This window comes from Schistocerca cancellata, chromosome 2, assembly GCF_023864275.1.
Source record: "Schistocerca cancellata isolate TAMUIC-IGC-003103 chromosome 2, iqSchCanc2.1, whole genome shotgun sequence".
NCBI lineage: Eukaryota > Metazoa > Arthropoda > Insecta > Orthoptera > Acrididae > Schistocerca > Schistocerca cancellata.
Genome location: NC_064627.1, coordinates 383,488,523 through 383,505,249, shown reverse-complemented (window position 1 = coordinate 383,505,249; position 16,727 = coordinate 383,488,523). Strand labels below are relative to the sequence as shown.

Sequence of the window (16,727 nt, the reverse complement as noted above, 5' to 3'; positions counted from 1 at the left end):
ATCTTCTCACAAACAGCTCAAAATCATGAGAAACACGTCCAAGTGGTATTTGACAAACTAGCAGAGCATGGTGTTGTGGTCAACAAGGAAAGTTGCCAACTCCAGCAAAAATGTGTTTCATTCATAGGCCACCTCATCGACACTTTGGGCATCTGCCCCACCCTGTAGAAGATAAACCAAATCCATAACCTACAACCCCCAAGAGACTACAAGAGTTGCACCATTTTTAATAGGTAATTAATTTTTACAGACAACACCTCCTCCATGCTGCAGAAACACTACCACCACTCACAGAGCCACTTCTTGGCAAGAACACGTTTGGCAAATGTAAGCTTACCTGGACTCCTGACATGCAAGCAGCTTTCGAGAACATCAGAACTAAGCTCACTCAGACTACCACCACCCAGGCACTCCCATTTCCTGACACCCATATGGTTATAATGGCCAACGCTAGCGACCAAGCGATTGGATCGATGCTACAACAGGAAGTCCCTGGTGAAACCTAGCCCCTACGGTTTTTGTTGCGGAAACTTACTGACTCCCAGAAAATGTGGTAATGCTTCGACCATGAGTTTTTGGCGATATACAAATCAGTTTGGTACTTCCGAGATGGCAATGAGGGCCGTACCACTGCCCTCTGGCTGACGCTATTAAAAACCTGCCAGCCAATACCTCCCCTCGGCGATTCCGCCACCTGGACTTGATTTCAAAATATACTATGGATGTCTGCCATGTACAGGGAGCAGAAAACCTGATGGCTGACTACCTCTCACGACTTGCCGCCACATTGGCACACCTTGACTTTGGCCAACTAGCGGAGGCACAAGCAACTGACACCGACCTTCAAAACCTGCTATCTGGACACACAACAGGCCTCCAGCTCAAGCAGCACATCATTGCAGGCGCAACCAAAGTAGTTTGGTGTGATATATCCCATGGTAGGCAATGACCAGTCATCACACCGAACTTCAGGAAGTCAGTTTTTGACCTCCTCCACAACTTGTTTCACCCCAGAGTATGCCCACCACTGAAACTCATAACAGAACATTTCAATTGGACTAACATAAAATGGAACTGCACTGTGTGGATGAGATCCTGCATCCAATACCAATGGGCCAAGACAGCACATCACACCCAACCGCCCTTTGGGAAATTTCCCATCCCGAAGGGCCATTTCAAACATGTCCACATGGACCTGGTGTGGTCACTCCCAGATTCAAACAGATACAAGTACATCTTGTTAGCCTTAGACAGGACAACTTGATGGGTGAAGGCCACAACTCTGACTGATTTCATCACACCATGAATTGCACACTTCAGCTGCCCAGAGTCTCTGACAACTGACCAGGTCTGGCAGTTTGAGTCAGCCCTGTTCTCTGAGCTCTGCCACCTCTGTGGGTGCCATCAGTTCCACACGACAGCCTACCATCCTCAATCCAACGGACTTGTGGAATGGTGGCACCACACCTGCAAGACAGCACTCGTATGTCACGACCAGGAGTGGACAGAGGCCCTCGCCTGGGTGCTTCTGGGCATACAAGCTGCGTACAAAGAAGATCTGGACACCTCACTGGCAGATGTGCTCTGCAGGAAACCGATCACCCTTCTAGCAGAGTTCGTATCACAAAACCCTGATCCCTTGGACATCAACTTGCTGGACATAGTAAAACGTGTCAGGGACCACAGCCGTCAAGTCTGCATTCCACCTCCATCCCACCACGTCACACAGACCATCTTTGTGCACGAGGACTTCCAGTCGTGTACACACGTCATTCTCAGGACTAATGCTGTCAAACCCGCCCTCCACCCTGCGTACAGTGGCCCATACAAATTGTCGAAATGAAGGCCAAACACTCCTATCACTAATTGATAGAACCACTGTTGTTCTTTATATACATAAATGATTTGGTGGACAATGTGGGCAGCAATCTGTGGTTGATTGCTGATGTGCCGTGGTGTATGGTAATGTGTCAAAGTTGAATGACTGTAGTAAGATACAAGATGACTTAGACAAAATTTTCACTTGGTCTGATGAATGGCGGCTAGCCCTAAATGTGGAAAAATGTAAGTTAATGCGGATGAATAGGAAGATCAAACCTGTAATGTTCTGATATAGTATTACTAGTGTCCTGCTTGATGCAGTCAAATCGTTTTAATATCTGTGCGTAAGGTTGCAAAGAGATATGAGGTGGAACGAGCATGTGAGAACCATGCTAGGGAACCCTAGCTTGGTGACCCAGCCTGGCCTCCACCCTTTCCACCTTTTTAGTCTCTCTATTCTTTTTCATTTCATGATAATAATTCTTTGTCCTGACTGGTATTTTAATGACTTGTCCTCTGGTCTTTTTTTGTTGTTTTTTTGTGTTAGTGTGTTAGTTACATTTAGGGTTTCACCGTCTTCATTTGACGACCACTCCTTGTTTGCCACTTAAGGATGAAGGTTTTGTCCTTCCACTACAAACCAACCAACCAACCAACCAACCAGTTTGTCCCTTCCATGTGGACATAAGATGAAAGTGTCATTGACATACCAGAAGAAACAGGTAGCTTTTCATCGAGCTGATTCTAGGGCTTCATCTTCGAAGATGGTGGCAACAACTGGTACTTCTGCTAGCTTGTAGTAACCAGCATCGAATAGAAAGTACATCACCATAAAGACATGCCCGAAAAGGTTGGTTGTCTCCATGTCAAATGTCTGGACAGTAAGTTCCAAAGAGTCTTGCAAAGGCACTCTGGTGAAAAGCGAGACAATGTCAGAGCTCCCAAGGATGTCAGAATCATTAAGCCAGAAGTTGCCTAGGCACCCAATAGAATCCATGGAATATAATGAAGACATTTTCTGACGTAAGGGCTGAGCATATCCTTCAGCTATTTAGGGAGTGAGTATATTGGGATGAGTATGTTGGGGCACCAATGTTGCTAGCAATGGAGTGTAAAGGCACCCCCTCCCCTTAGTGAACCTTAGGAAGTTCGTAAGTCTTGGTGGAACAGGTGCTTTCTGTCATAGCTACTTAACAACTTTCTCTGGCAGGCTGGACTCTTCAAGAAAAAATGCTGTGGTTTTCCTCTCAACTCTCTGGTTAGGATCAATGTCAATCTTCCAGTATACACTATCTTGCAGCAGACTGCATCTTCTCAGTGTAATTGTGGTTGATTAGGATCACAGTTGTGTTGCCTTTGCTGGTAAAAAAATTATACCTGGGTCTTCTCTTAGCTCCCATATGGCCACCCTCTCCCTGCTAGAGATGTCTGATTTCATAGCTTTAGTTGATATGAGAGCACAGCAGGCTTCGCAATGTACTTTTTCAACTGCTTCGAGTGATAGTCATGCAGCTGCTTGTTCCATTACTCTGATGATGTCAGTGATAAGCAACTTTAGGAGTTGGCACAAGATTTAGCCCCTTCTTAAGAAGTGAACTGCATCTTCATCCAGTTGCTTGGTCACATGATTGATGATGGCTGTGCAGGGAGCATCAGAAGGTATTCTCTCCACGATACACTAGAATTTTGGTGTTTGATACCTGGTGGCCTTTCCCTGTGGAGACTCTACTGTGGCTCAGGTGACTATCAATCCATTCCCACATCTAGGAACTGAACAGCTTGTCCAGCTGTAGATATAAATTCGGTAGTTCTTCATTGGTCAGATCCAGGCACCAGCAAGTAGAGCATACATTCTACCACACCAAGGCTAGGCTAGCACATCTTGAATCTTTGGCCTGAGTCAACATGGTGCATTACCTTGGTTAATTTCAGCACCACACATTCTTCATGGCATCTCATAAGGAATGTCAAGGCACTTCGCAGAAGGCTCCTTCAGTAGTGCAGCTTGTCTGGTCCTTTCATGCTGTGATACTTCTCTTCCCTGTAGACATAGTATGTGATTATGTGATGTGATTCTTCAACTTGTCCCAGTGTAATTCATGACTAAATAGTTCACAGGTCAATTACTGTCCAATGGAAACAAAATTTTGACAACACTTTGAAATTTCTTGATTTATATTCCAATGCACTGAGACATATAGTTTACTCTTTGTGATTTGCAATACAGTTTTATTTCAGTTATACTTTTATACTTTCAGTTGCCACTTTTGGTTCTTCACCCAGTTATTTCTCCTGCATTTCCTTATTTTACAAATGTTTAAAGCAGTTTAAGATTCACTGAGCCTACACTATTTAAATGTCAGGTGTCCTCTCCCACACTGGCTCTCAAAAACGTGTTATGCTCAAAGGATACTATTACAGTGAATGTAATGCCAAAGTTTATTTCTTGCATATACAGATGTATCTCATACACGCATTGTATCTGTTACATAACTGCCTGTAAAGCAGTGTGCTTTATGATAAAATGAATGAAGTTTTCAGAGTAAATTACTTAAAACTACAGCTGATGCTTGTAACTATGAGTGATCCTCATGGCTGTGTGTGTCATTAATTGTCAGGTTTACTTCTTGTCGATCTTTATTATATTTGCTTACCAATTCACAGTTGCAATATATATTGTCAAACAACCTTTCACATAATGTTATGAGTGCAAGAGCCATTTGTAATACAGTATCAGCATGTTGAAGAAAATATTGTGATTTCATTTTAATTGTGTCCTGACCAAAGGGAACCAGGATGAAACTGTCTTGTGCTGCTTTATTAGTATAATTTGTTGCTTTGAGACTTCAGTATTTTATGCCATAACATTAAATACAAAGTAAATTTTAATAATTCTGAGCTCCTAATATTTCGTTTTGCTCTCAAATATTACCTACTGCTCCTAGCAGATTTTTAGGTTTGCAGTACTTTTTATTTCAATGTTACAAAATAACTGATTCAAAAATTGGCTGTTTTAGAAAAACTGAAATGAGTAGAAATTTCCTCTCCACAAAAATAAAGTGTTTGATACACAGGGTGCAGTAATATACTAAAGAGATTCTTACATTATGTTTGTCCATCCTCTTCTGAAGTATCGCTCCACGGTGTGGGATGGAAGACATCAAAAAAGTCCAAAGAAGGGCAGCTCATTTTGTATTATCATGAAGTCGTGGAGAGAGTGCCACAATGTGATATGTGAATTGTAGTGGCAATCATTAAAACAAAGGCGTTTTTCACTGAAGCAGCCTCTTCTTGTGAAGTTTAAATCACCAACTTTCTCCTCAAATGTAAAAATATTTTGTTGCTGCCCATCTAGATAGAGAGAAATGATCCATCATAATAAAATAAGAGAAATCAGATTTTGCATGGAAAGATTTCCTGCTAGCTGTTAGAGAGTGGAAGAGTAGAGAAATAGCTTTAAGTGTTTCGATGAACCTTCCACCAGACACTTAGCTGCGGACTGAATTGGAGAATAATCATGTTAATATAGATGTGTAAATGATAACTGTTTTCAATATACCATAGTAGTGTAGGTGAAATCGAGATGAATAAATCGATATAGGACACTTGTAGTCTATTAAACCAAGGAAAAGCCTGAGGTCGTATAAAAGCCAACCAATTGCAGCATGTGTGCCGCATGAGATTTTGGTTAAAATCTTCCTTGAATATTAAAAACCTGTTGTTTTTCCACTTACAAAATGTGAAATTGCCATTTGTGTAAATTTTACTTCAGATTATTGTGAATTTTAACAACATAAAATTAAATCATTTCATATATCTGCTCTCCTTCCAAAAAACTAGTGTGCTTGTAAGGCTTAAGTTTAGATCGAATTGTAAACATAATTAGTTTATGTGTAACATTTACAAAAAATTCTTCTATTACCCTCTTGTGAAAGTTTTAATTGATAAAGTTAATAAAACAGCCTAAGCCTGTGTCATAAGAGTGTGAGGGGATATTGAAAATCTCACATGACATTCATGCCTTGTAGCTTAGGTGGCTTTTGGAGGCCAATTTGAGGTTACCTCCTGACTTCATAGATCACAAGTGTCCTGCATCAATTCATTCATCTCAACTGCCCATACACCACTGTATGTTTAAACAGTTATTATTTACACCCTGTATATTTCAATGTAGGAAGCAAGACATTCAGGATAATCCCTCATAGCGAAATTAGCATTTTCTGCCTGTGCTTTGTTAATAATGTTACAAATGCACATATTTTAGACTCAGGGTTTCTACAAACCTAGTTAAATTTGGAAAACTAGATAAGTAAATCCACCAAAATATAATCTCGAGGAATACTGTAATGTTTTAAGCAATTCAAATGCAATTTCTTTTTCTGTTGCAACAACTGAATAATAAATAAGCAATAATAGAATTGTAAGGATTTCAGTATGACATGTAAACCTACAAATGACTACTGGTAGTGTATCACAGTGTTTACCAATGTACTTGTAATGTATACAGGACTTCAGTGATTACTGGTACTTGCAGAAAGAATATACTTATAAACTAACTGACATTGAAATAATCAAATGGATATTTCACTAAAACATGTTAGCTATATGTAATGGGATAAAGGTGTGAACAGAAACAGTCATGGAAATTATTCATTTTCTTTATTAACAACACTGTCTCCTACATGACCACAGATGTACATGTGACAGCACAAAAAATGTCTGTGGCTGAAATTTGAATTACTCACTATGTTACGCATGAGCGAATAACGTAAGGTGTACAGATATGCTCATAAAAGTAAAGATCCCTTGCAATTGTGAATATACTAGAAGGATTAACACTTTTTAGGCACATAGCATATGGATGCTGCCTATAAAAACACATAGTAAAACTGGCATTTTGTTTGTAGCAGTGCAGACCTAATAAAGGCACTCCATTTCTTGAAGCAGAGTCAAAAACTGTAAGATGTATCCAAATCTTAGCAGCTGTAGCATACTGCATTCATAGTTCAATGGCATAATCTGTGGCCTAGAAGTAATTGCCTGGCAACAACATTTGGTTTGTATCTGGCTTACAGCAATATTGTGTCACTCTTTAATTTCTTTAATCAGTACAGGGTGTTTTAAAAAGAAGTCCCTAGTTTTAAACGTAAATTTAATGGGGAAATTAATAACAAATTACATCAATGAGTACATATCATGAAAGAGAATTCTGTCAAGTTTTGTTTATTGTCAGTGGACTTTAACATGGGCTCCATTTATTGCCCTGCATCATGTCAAGACGATATTCCACTTCTCGCCACGTATTCACCAACATTTCAGGTTTAACTGTCACAACCACCACGATGATTCTTTCCCGTAAATGATTGATGTATCTGATCTTTTATGGGATTAAGTCTGGGCCTCGTGGTGGCCAAGGTATTGGGTCAGCCCTGCCCATCCACCTTCCTGGAATGGGAGTGTCAAGAGCCGCACGCCCACGGTTATTGTAACAAGTCTGGAAAGGGGTAGACTTCAGGAAAGTCACCCAGAACTGTGGGTCAGGGGAGACATTGCACGGGATGAGAGGGAAAGAAAGAACCTTTCCTTATCCCGTGTGGTTCTGGGTGACTTTCCAGAAATCTACCCCTAGACCTCTCCAGTCCTTTTCCTTCACCCCTTGTCCCTCCCTTCAACCCTTCTGCCTGAAGAAGGAGCCACTAGTTCCGAAAGCTTGCCTACTTAAACCTTGTGTGTGTGTGTGTGTGTGTGTGTGTGTGTGTGTGTGTGTGTGTGGTTTTTTTGCCACCACTTGGTGAGTAGATTTTTTATCTCTCCAATTAAATTATTCACTTTCATACCTCATTTGTCTTAGTATACTTCAACTGGGACAACTTAAAAGTAATTTTTTATTTTCCTCTTCCTACTGTCTCATATTATAGACACATCTTTTTGTAGTGCCTGGGTCACCATGCCTTGAAAGCTATATCATCATCTGAATTCATCACTTGTTTGGAGAAGCTGTTTCCCTGTGCTCCACAATAAACTCTCCTCATCATTGTGAGATTACGAGCAATGAGTCAGATATGCAATTGGTCTACAAGATTCGAAAGGCCATATTTACTTTGCAGAAGCTAGTGAAATTGTGTTCCAGTGGGTATGTGTGTGACCTTTATACACAGTGCGTAGAGTTACACTCCAACTATTGGTTGATGCAAAAAAACAAAATTTCAAATGTTGTTAGAGTTGCAATAATGCATCCTGTAATTCAGTTATATAATTCACACTGATGGGATGATAATATTACTTACAATATGGATGTACTGGGGAGTATCAACTTTACCATCTATTCTGTGAAGCATTTTAAGTTCACAAGAACACGTCCACACACAAATTGCCACAGGCACATGGATACTGCCAGATGACTAATGGATGAATTTGTGGTCCACATAGGCATCTTTTAGCCTGTCTGCTTATACAGGATCATCATTTATTGGGCCGGCCGGTGTGGCCGTGCGGTTCTAGGCACTTCAGTTTGGAACCGCGTGACCGCTACAGTCGCAGGTTCGAATCCTGCCTCAGGCATGGATGTGTGTGATGTCGTTAGGTTGGTTAGGTTTAAGTAGTTCTGAGTTCTAGGGGACTGATGACCTAAGATGTTGAGTCCCACAGTGCTCAGAGCCATTTGAACTAACCATCATTCAATGGAAAATATCACCTTCCATTAGTCACAATTCATGTTGTCCTTGGCAATTGCTAATTGGTAGAGTCAATGATCATCAAGGATCCTCTCCTTGAAGGGCGCATGTTTGCTAAGTAGTCTGGCGTTCTGAAGCCAATGCCAAACTGTATCCACCGACTAAGGAAAGGCAACTGCACCGTACTTAAAAGAGTTTTGCCTGACATGTTAAGTTTATTATCCTGAACAGGTGTTCTTACACACCAGACTCCATTTCTCACATGCCTACTGGATTTTCCAGTACCTCAACAACATTCTATCCATCATCACACAAGTGCGTCAAAGAACACCATACTCAGACATCTTCAAATTCCATTCCTTCAGAAGAGAAATGACACAGTCTCATGAATAGCCTGTGGATAAGGTAGGGCAGATGAATAACGTGACTCAAAGTGATGTGGTACAGGTGTTTGACCTTGCTTTTGTACTTGTCAGTGGCTATTACAGAACAAACTGTGTGTTTGCAGACCTAGCTGTCTGCAACAGGCAGTCAATTACTTTGTAATATCAGTGGAACTGTGTGAATAATTCTCATGAGGTATCAAATGTAATTTTTCAATTCGAGTGAAGTCATTCTCCACCAAAAGTGATTCTCATTGGTCTATAGCCACAATTCCTTTGTGTCTTCTGTGGGAAATTAGCTGTACATCATCAAAATGTGTTTCATATAATAAAACAGAGGGCTTAATAAACAGATCATTGAATTAGGAGAATGTGTATCTTATGGCCAATTATTGTGTTGTCAAGTGTACCAACCCTGATGTGTTAGGGCAAACTATTTTCTTACCTGGTGAGTTTTGCAACAAGTTTATAAATTGTGATGTGCTCGTACACATGCACAAGAATCACAGTTAGATCAAGTTAATTCGTAGAGTATGTATGATCAGAGTGAAATGCAGTCCGTGCTTCCCTGTCAGGTGTTGATTATCACTGATGACAAAGTCCCTCATGATGTCCTGATGATAAATAAGGGGCATCCTCTCAACTTCAGTATGGGTAGAGGTCTTGTCACACAATCCACTATTCTCAGCAAACTTACACCTTCTACGACTTTATCTGTAACATTTTGGTTGTTAGCTAAGCTATAAATATATCACTAAAAACTGTTCATGGAGGTTTTATTCTATATAATTCTGTCACGCTGAGTCTTGGGTGGCATCATTTAGCATGAACAGGTAACACAATATGTAATTGCTGCAGGGTATAAACTATTGCAGTTTAGCGAGGACTGCAGAACAGACTCGTATTAATTTAAGTATGCAGAAATTATGTATTAACAAAGCAAAATGTGACCAACTGCGTGGCCAAATAGTTATGAGACATTTCCACAGTGTGGAAGGGCCTGGGTTCAATGCCCAGTACCTCTTCAGATATTTCATGAGGCAGGGATGTCTGGAATAGAGTCCAGTCAGCTTCGTGAGGCCAAATGAGGGGCTGCTTGAATAAAGAAGTAGCTGCAAAATTAGGCTTCATCTATTGGCAATAATGGCCTGAGGGAGCTGGTCACATTTTGCTATGTTAAACACACAATTTCTGCATACTTAAATCAATATGAGTCTGTTTTGCAGTCCTCACTAAACTGCTCCTTGTACTGCCATGCATGCAGCATCAGCCAGTTGGAACACACCCAGGACCTAATACATGAGTGGTGTCTTAGTTTAGTGTACAGAATTAAATGACATTTGTATTTTTACTCTAAATCCACAGAAGAAAGAAAGACAGCACTTACTTGTTTGGGTGTGTTCAATGTGTAACATGAATAAAGAGAATTTACATTAGCAGAAAACTGTGTACAGAGACACTCTTACAAAGAACACAGACTGGAGTAATATACTTAGACTGCTATAGTGGAATAATAGTCAGAACAGATGTATGGTCCCAGAGGAGAGGGGGGAGGGGGGGGGGTTGGAAATGATTACAGGATGGTCAAAATAAAACTGTTCTGAGACAAACATTCTGTGACAGAAGTATAACAGTCATACCAACAGCAATAACTTCTGGTATATTCTGTTCATTAACTTCCATCAATGCACAAGGGTTGTTCAAAAGAAAATGTACAGAACAACAATGTTGGTATAACTGATGCCTTTATTCACAAGTAATCACCTGAGGCTTCAGCACAATTATCCTCCTGTTTCACGAGCTGAAGGATTCCTCTGCATTTGATCACTCCTTTTATTTCATTTATGCCTCAAATATTTTCCAGTCCAGTTTCATTCAGACCACCTTATACACTAAAGCGCCAAAGAAATTGGTATAGGCATGCATATTCAAATACAGAGATATGTACACAGGCAGAATAGGGCACTGCGGTTGGCAACACCTATATAAAATAAGGGTCTGACACAGTTCTTAGATCCATTGCTGCTGTTACAATAGCAGGTTATCAAGTCTGAGTGTGGTGTTACAGTCCGCACATGAACAATGGAACACAGCACCTACGACGTGGCGATGAAGTGGGTATTTCCCGATATGACCATTTCACAAGTGCACCGCAAATATCTGGAATCCTGTAAAACATCAAATCTCCAACATCACTGGGGCCAAAAAAACGTCCTGCATGAACAGGACCCATAACGACTGAAGAGAATCGTTTAATGTGACAGAAGTGCAACCCTTCCGCAAATGCTGCAGATTTCAATGCTGGTCCATCAGCAAGAGTCAGCATGCAAACCATTCAACAAAACATCATCAGTACGGGTTTTCGAAGCCAAAGGCCCACTAGTGTACCCGTGATGACTGCACAACTCAAAAGCTTTAGGCCTCATCTGGGCCTTGTCAACACCAATGTTAGTCTGTTGATGACTGGAAACATGTTGCCTGGTCAAATGAGTCTTGTTTCAAATTGTATTGAGCGGATGGATGTGTACGGGTATGGAGACAACCTCATGAATCCATGGAGCTGATATGTCAGCATGAATCCATGGACCTTGCATGTCAGCAGGGGACTGTTCAAACTGATGGAGGCTTTGTAATGGTGTGGTGCAGTTGGAGTGATAGGGGACCCCCAGATACGACATGTACATAAGCATCCTTCTATTGTGCATTCCGAAGAACTTGAGCAATTCCAGCAGGGCAATGTAACGCCCCACACATCCAGAATTGCTACATGGTGGCTCCAGGAACACTCTTCCGAGTTTAAACACTTCTGCTGGCTACGAAACTCCCCAGACATGAACATTATCAAGCATATCTGGGATGCCTTGCTACGTGCTGTTCAGAAGAGAACTCCACTTCGTCGTACTCTTTGCGGATTTATGGAGAGCCCCGCAGGATTCATGGTAGCCATTCCCTCCAGCACTACTTCAGACATTAGTCGAGTCCATGCCACGTCGTGTCGCGGCACTTCTGTGCGCTCATGGGGGCCCTACACGATATTAGTTAGGTAGGTGTACCAGTTTCTTTATCTCTTCAGTGTATAGCCTCAAATATTATGGAGGCAATAGTAAGGGTACCTTCCAAACATACTCTGCAGTCATCATTCAGTACTGCATGGGGCAGTGCAAAGTGTACCAGAATGATCACATCTCTCATTGCATACATACATACAGACAGTCAATTTTGTAATTTTAACATTCAAAAGTTTTAGTGTGTACAAGACTGTGCTTCCAAATACTTGAGCCGTACTAAATTTTGAATACATGGGGTAGTGATTGTTGCAAACAATTAACCTTACATCAGCCATTGTGAATTTGGATGTTCCAGACTTCAGTGTAGAATCAGAGCAAATTCTTTTCAGTGCAGGCTGTTAATACAAAGCAAAATCTTCGTACGATTATTGAAATAACTTTTCGTTTCAAACTGCATTATAATAATGGCTACAATAAATGTAACTCGATACATTTAGCCTGTTGATGGGAAAATTAGAAATAACTTAAAAATGGGTGCATCATAAACTAATTTCGATACGAAGTTACTGTTCCACGACTGGAATATAATCGTTTCTTTGACCAACAACACGCCCTTCCTACAATCCTTATCTGAAATTATCGTAGTCTAATAGTTGCACGAAAAACCTAAGTCGTCCTAATAAGTCTCTGGTCGTTCTTGGGGCACTTCCGTACAGAAACGGATCTTTCCAAGCAGTCTGACATGGTATCCAATAATGTTAGTAGTCGAATTTTTCATCTAATGAGTAAAGAACCTTCCTGTTCTAAATGCAGTTGATTTTCTCAGGCGGTCGCAATCGACTATCGATTTATGAAAAGGGTGGAGAAAACGATACAATTATATTACAGTGGAAATACTACTATCCAAGATTCGGTGTTTGTATAACTTGGAAGGAAGTGTCACACAAAAAGACAATCTCAACTGCTAAAAATCGAAGAAAAATACTGAACAGAGGATTCCAAACAGCGTGACTTTCGAGAATAACATAAGTTATTCTATGAGTGACAATTATAGTTTGTGGCGCCACTTTTATTTTGCTGTTAGAGGTGTGGGCTACTAATTTCCTCCTTTAATGTTTCTCTGCAGGTAACAATTACCACCACCATCTATGTAAGCTACTAGACTTGAAATCGTGGATGGAATTCTAAAACCAGTATTGTAAGCTTTGTAGCACACATCCATGTCTGAGTCTCATCTAGCGCAGATGTCCAAGAAACAGTTTTAGCACCTTCGCAAAATATCTACCTCTTATAATACTGTGCAATAAGCTGCCACAATACATGTTTAAAAACACCGCCAATATGTATTATGAACTCAATAATATATTTTCTTTCAGTCACGACCATACTCTTTCCTGCACAATTTGTTGTGTCACATCAGTATTTCTGCCTTGTATAATCCCAGAGTTGTGATAGGTACAAGAATTCTTGAACGCGTACAAAAATTTTATCGTTTGTATGAAGCAAAAGCGAATATCATTCGTAAACAATAGGGAATTTTGCCTAAGGCATAAGATTTTACCAAATATACATTATACAGTATATATTTGTTGGGGAAATTAATTGAATGCGCATCAAGTTACACATTCGTGTATACACAATTGTGTGCTTACGTTTTTTGGCAAATTACAGTGACATGGTTAAGGCGGGAACGTGGAGACCTGGCTCATACCACAGTCTAACATAACAGTCGCGACACTTCGCCTCGATTTGGTTACCTACAGCGCCCTAAGCGGCTGGTAGGTTAAACTGTGACTTCGGCGCGATCGTGGAAGCGAATAGTGACTGATTATTTTGATTTATACCTTGGTTTTTACCATCGGGAGCGTTTGTAGCGCAATAAATTGCAGCAACAACAGGAAGAAGACACCACAGCTGTCTCTTTTTAGGTTTCCTAAGGATCCTGAGAGGTATATACCATCATGTTACTAAACTGTATCGTCAGGATTCACTTGCAAACTATGTGTATAAATGATGAATGTATCGTTTTAGGAGCGGAAAAGGGCTTGTTAATAGCAGACGAGAAGACCTTATGAAGAAAGACCTAGTTTACCTGTATAATAATATTAGGTTTTGTCCGCTACATTTCGAAGAAAACCAGTTCATGAACGCAGACAATAACGAACTCGTGTGGAATGCAGTACCCACACTGTTTGACATCCTAAATAAGCCACCTCAACTGACGATAAAGAGGAAACTGCCACAAAGATTCGACAGTCAATCTAAAGCTGTAAAACAGTCGTATGACACAGAAGCAGCCAGTTCAGTTCTCCATGTATCAGTGCCAGATTCGTGCGAATTGTCACCACAGACATGCTTTGACGATAAAGTGGTTAGATAAAGTGCAGCTGTTCATGTCTTACAAAAGCGTGTGAAGTGTCAGAATGTGCAGATCGAGCGAAACTATTACGGGACAAGGAAAGTGCCTACAGACAGATTGTTTGAAAATTATTCAAATATTTGGTTTTTCGTGAAATGTAATGTAATCAGCTCATTATAATGTTTTCAGCATATTTCTGCAACTATTTGGCAGTTGCTTTACCCACTTTGAATAATATAAAGATTAAGGTCGTACTTGTGGCAACAGGCAACAATGACACACACAGTAGGACTACAGAACGATAAACGAGCTGTCGATCGCTTTTGCATGTAGAGGTACATGTCTGTGCTTCTTACATGTGAATCTATGTGTTTATATTCTTTTGATATCAACGTGGTTAGCTGCAATTCTGTCCAATGTCAAGTGTTTCTTCACGAATGTGTTGTAGCTTGCCACTCTATTCATGGTTTTTGTCCATACTTGCGCTTATTTTAGAATCATTAATAGAAACATATATGCCTTCCGATATTAAACAAACTCTTGGAGGCAAGAAAATAACTCGAATAATTCGGAAATTACGTAGGAAATGGATGTAAACAAACATTATGCTTACAACGTGTCTGACGTTCACCTTACCTGCCACTTGGAGCGCTAGTGTCACGCCATCTGTCAAACGGCAACAACTTTTACAGCAGGGAGTGTCGCGACTGTTATGCTAAGACTGTGGCTCATACAATAGTGCAAGTATCAGAGACTACGCTACAGTCAATTTTAGTAGATATTTCGTCCGCACCGCTGCGCTGTGAGCCAGGTCGTTTCAATTTCTCTGACTATGGCGGCGTTGAGACAACATCACGGAGGAATTGTTAGTTTTTATTGTGTTCTACTTGCGTTCACGGCGTATAAAAATTTAGAAGTATAGTTGGATGATGAATGAATCAAATGCAGTGCAAAAAGATTATTTGTTCAACACTATTTCCACATTAGATGCTTCGGTAATGAAAGATTTTTTACCGATTACAGCTCTTGAGGTTAATAGGTGTCCCTCTTTCAAGATACGCTGGCAGATGCAGAAATTGAATACCTTCTCGTTCAGTCAGTTGCGGAGGACATTAGCAGTGATAACGACATTGTTGACGAATCTTCGATGCCATCACTTAAGAAGAAAATTGCTGATAGTAGTAGTTTATCTGATGGGTCTGATGACTCCTAGGAGCAGCCCCTACTTCAGAAATAGCAGCTAGAAAATTTAAATGAAAGACAAGAGCAAATGCAAAATGAGCAGGTATCACAGTGTGCAAAACTGAATTTAGTGACAGCGAGAAAACATTTGTGGAGGAAACGTCGATTTTCTTCACGAGGCTCTCCAATATCTGGTATTATCCACGAATCACCAATGACTCCTGTGGAGTACTTTCAAACGCACTTTCCTGACGAATATTTGAGCTTGCTTCCACATACACAAACATGTATCATTTATCTAAAATGGGGCACATTTTGGGAGTTGCCACACAGGAAGTAAAAAAGTCTTGAAGCTCTCATTCTAATGGGCAGTACCAAATACTAATGCATGAGAATGTATTGACAATGTGGATTTCGCCTTCCGTTAATAGCAGACAAAATCACAAGGGACCGTTTCTTTTCTGTACTAAAGTCGTTGCATGTTGTTGATACAAATCGTTTGCTAGAAGGGAACGTGAAGGATGCTCTCTGGAAAGTTCAATCTAAAACAGACTTCATGAGCAATACCTATGTTATATTGCCTGCCCCCAGTGGAGGCCATTACTCTATCGATGAGCAGATGATACCTTTTATTGGTTGTTGTTCCTTAAAGCAATATGTACCAAACAAACTACACCCAAGAGGCTTAAAAATTTTGTTTTAGCAACGGGTAAGGGATTAATCCTAGATTTTGAGATTTACCAGGGAAAATCAACACCCCTGCCTGAAAGCCACAATGGCCCATGGCCTAGTATTGTACTTCAGTTGATTGAAACGCTAGAGAGAGGTTCTTATTTGTTCTTTGATAGATATTTTACAGTCACTCCGATGCTGGAAACCCTGGAGAAAAAGGAATGTATGTAACAGGAACAATCATTGGCATCAACTGTTTTGGATGCAATCCAGTTACAAATGTAGAACAGTGGAGCAAAAAGGAAAAAAAAGTATGTCAGTGTTTCTTGTCCATCAGTTGTTACAAAGTATAATATGAGCAGGGGAAGAGTTGACGTCTACAATTAGATGATGGAGGCCTACAGAACATTTATAAAAACAAGGAAATGGACTCTTAAACTTATAATTCATTTCAGGGACCTTACTTGCATCACTTCCTGAACAGAATACAAGGAAGCCTGTCAAGTTGCTGGAGTGCCTGCGGAGGTTAAACTAGATCTTTTTGGTTTCAGAATGGCTCTTGGACAATCACTTCTGTTCTCTGCTAAATGAAGGCCTTCCACAGAAGACACTGATAATGGTGCAGCAT

The 16,727-nt window shown here is 40.4% G+C and overlaps 1 long non-coding RNA gene across 3 annotated transcripts in view; it reads right to left on the bottom strand.

Moving 5' to 3' along the window:
• Positions 1-16,727, bottom strand: part of LOC126161791 (uncharacterized) — a 59,346-nt gene that overhangs the window by 24,689 nt on the left and 17,930 nt on the right. Inside the window, exons 1-2 of one of the 3 annotated variants that reach the window (XR_007534955.1) lie at positions 12,213-12,655; positions 4,926-5,172 (exon numbers count right to left, since the gene is read on the bottom strand). The exons of 1 other annotated variant lie outside the window; for it this stretch is intronic. This is a non-coding gene — a long non-coding RNA (uncharacterized LOC126161791). Of the gene's footprint in view, positions 1-4,925; positions 5,173-12,212; positions 12,656-16,727 lie in introns of those variants that run through there. One more of the 3 variants, XR_007534957.1, reaches the window with a different exon arrangement.